This window comes from Topomyia yanbarensis, chromosome 3 (genome assembly GCF_030247195.1).
Source record: "Topomyia yanbarensis strain Yona2022 chromosome 3, ASM3024719v1, whole genome shotgun sequence".
Taxonomy (NCBI): Eukaryota; Metazoa; Arthropoda; class Insecta; order Diptera; family Culicidae; genus Topomyia; species Topomyia yanbarensis.
This window is the reverse complement of record NC_080672.1, coordinates 11,075,082-11,078,768: the sequence shown is the minus strand read 5'-3', so window position 1 is coordinate 11,078,768 and position 3,687 is coordinate 11,075,082.

Here is a 3,687-nt window from a genome sequence, read left to right as displayed (position 1 = left end):
CGCTGTAAAATCATTCAAAAACATGATAACATCCCAAGATTTCTCGCAATAAATAGAATGACAGCTTCTAATCAATAAAATTTCATACCCTGCTAATTTTCGGTCCGGTGTCGTAAATCAGTCGTCTTGTTTTCGAAACATACTCCACATCTCGATAAAGATAGAATAATCAGTGAGTGTAAGTAAACTGAATTTTTGATTTTGTGTGATAGATTTACGCGAAGATTTTGGATGGTATCTCGGGTGATTCTTTCAGTTTAGTTGCTCCCGCTCAACTCAATCATATTCCATTGGATAAAAACCAAAAATCCTTGGATCAAGGTATTGATACTTACATCATAAAAATGAATAAGTTATCTTCCAGAAATTGAGCTGGAATAATTTTCAATCGATTGGTGTGTAAAAATGTAAACTGAGTATTTTTTGCATTCCTAAACAACTTTATGTACTAGATATTATTATTACAGTAATATAAACCCTTTCAACAATAAACAAACATAAACTCGGTGTAAGTAGATATGACCGATTGAAGTGTCAATCACATACTTATTTGTTATTTTTATTTATCAGTGTGCAATCAGGTTGTCTCAACAACTGGAATGCATTAAGTGCACACGTACCTCTTCTACTAAACCATCGGAATGTGCAGTAGGCTGTTCCAAAAAACAAATCGACGTTAAAAAACCATGGTGCTCAACCCTAGAATGAAAGATATGCATTATGGCATCGCAATTTTTTTTTTAAATTGTCAACGGCCCCTCCTCTCATATTGTGACAAATGTCAAAGTAAGCTCAGATGCCAAATTTCGCATCGTTTAGACAATTCTAGACCCCCGCCCACATCGCTTGAAATTTTCGAACTTGGCGCTATGGGAAAATATGGATGAAAAATATATTAAATGTATAACTTTTTAAGTAGCACTCAGAAAATTCATACTCTGTTTTAAAGGAAATAACCTTAGTATTTGAACGAAGATATTTCTGCTTCTCTATAAATACGGAAAATGGGGTTTTGGGTAATTTTGTCCCCAAAATCCCCTATTTTTTTAAATTTTTCTTCGCCATGAAACAAATCATACATATTTCGCAGTTTTTCTATTGTGAAAAAATCTCAGAAATCTTACGGAACCTTTTTGACCTTTGTTCGAATACGAGAAGTTGGGGTTAATGGGCCTTTTGTCATTCATATTAAATTTTATCATATTCACAAAATGTGAATGTTGAACGTGGAAAATTCTTAGGAATAAAACAAAAATAGATTCGTTACCAGTATAATTCAGAAATATCAAATTTTTTTAACTAATAATTCAATTTTTGGTTTTTGACTTAAGTGCTAACCCTATTTAGGACTGGTGGTATCCAACAGGGAAAAACGATCGAAAATGGTGAGTAAAGCTAAGCAATCATGTGAAAAATTGAAATTTTTTGACATTAACACTACAAATCACATTTTTTTCATTAAAAGTCCTTATATCTCAACTTTTCATATTTTTCCAGGAATTAAACTTTTACCATGTGATCCCTAAGCGTATTTTACACTAAAAGTAGTAAATTAAATAAAAATTTATTGTTTAATGGAGTTCATATGTGCGATTTAATGCTAAAAATGTGAAATCGAGGCAAAATTTCAGAAAATTTAACGTTTCTGAATTTAACCGCTAACCAATATATTTTTATTTTATTCCTATGGATTTTCCACGTTCAATAACGTGCAATTTATTAAAATTGATTGAAGCATAATAGAGATAATGAATAAAAGGAAATGGACGAATTTCGCGCCAACTCGAACATTTTAATGAAACTTTCTGTACATGAGAACTTCGTCACAAAAAGCCACTTTGTATACTTTGTTTTTCCAAAATTGATCTAGACTGTCTTTTGAAAAGGGCCAAACTTTTTTTTACCAATTTTTTTCAAGAAGCTATAGTCTGAAAATGACAAATCCTTCAAAAAATGTTGTAAGAGTTATTTTCACAAAATTTGTCAAATTTTTTAATAAAAATATTGAAAAAAATCTTCATCGACTCCTACACTGAAAAAAATCGATTTGAAAAATTTAAAGTCGATTTACAACAAAAACCATCTTTGATTTGGATGAAATTTTGTTCCAAGATAGGTAATTATGTTCTCTATTTACCGTCAAAATTTCAATTTGGGCACTTTCAAGGAAAAAAAGTTTTTTGAAAGAAAACTTCCTTGTCCAAACTGTATTTTTTCTTCAGTGCATTTTTTTGATAACTAAACCAATGAAAGTCATAACCATCTCAGAATCCATTTTCCCAACGGCTTGCTGCCTGATACATGCTAAAAGTATCGGTAACGAATTTGGTATATTTTCATAACAAACTTGAATGAAGACTGAAAGACTGCAGCTCATTTGTTCATCTCAAAAAAGGTAAATTTTATGAAACAATTGGCAAACTTTTCTAAATTTATTGTATGCACCATAGAAAAATAAGAAAAACCTCGCAAGCTTATGTAGATTCCAGTCAAAGTATGAATTAAGTACAGAATGGCATTTTTTGCAACATCCCATGGAAAAGGACCCTGTAAAGCTATTGGTGGCACTCTCAAGCGAATGGCAAAAGGAGCCAGTCTTGCCCGCGACTATGAAAATACCATAACAAGTCCCCGAGAGTTATATAACTGGGCAGTTGAACAAACTGATAAAAATATCAAAAATCAAATTTCTGCTACATATCCAGTGAACACCAGAACAAAATGTCAGAAGAACTCGAAGAATTGCATAATAACGCCAAAATAATATCAGATACTCAGAAATTCCACAGTTTTGTGCCTATTCCTGGTGGCAAAGTAGAAGCGAAAGGGTATTCTAATTCAGAAGATGAACCAAAAATATTTTCCTTGTATAGAAATAATATAAAATAGCATGCATGAAGATAGTTTTAAAACAAATGTTATATATAAAAATAAATAAGATAGGAGTGTGTATCTTCGTCGCGAGCGGTCGACTCTCGTAGAGCTCCCTTCGAGTCGGTTAATTTTCATCATTTTTGGCACAGTTTACTGTCTCCCGGTTGTCAAAAGTGTTAATAACGGTGCAATTTAACAATTATACAGAGTGAAGTGGTTTATAAAAGCATTTTTCGGCATATTCTCGACAGACGCGAGTGGTGACAGTTTGTGAAAATTGAATTCTGGCAAATGAAAAAATATCTTTTCCTCGCATTACGGGCCGTCGATTCCCGATGCAAGGACAATGAAAGTGTACAGAAAACATCTAGAAACACAGTGTACATTGTGGGAATGGTGAAAAATGGTTTTTCAGAGAAAAAAATTCGATCCGAAAAGTGAAAAAATATGGCGATAAGAAAAATTGACATTCAAATAATTTGCGTTTCACCAGCGACTAGCGACTACCAGGTGTCGCCCAAAATTCTTCGCCCGAAAAATAGGTGGCTCAGCTAATTTCGTCCGCGTCCATTGTCACCTTTTTTATTGAGTGTTTCATCGCAGGTGCTATCTTTAAAAATGAGCTGCCTTGGATATTCAACTGTGTTTTTTTACTGTATTATTTTATTGCAAATGAGTAGAGGTTTTGAGTCTTTTATATTCGGGATTGCAGATATTTTGTCGCATGTAAATTTTGGGTGTTCGTTGATGTGATGGCGCTGTAAGGGAACACGTCTCTGCCGGTCGGCCAACTTTTCTTTGGACTGAGCAAAC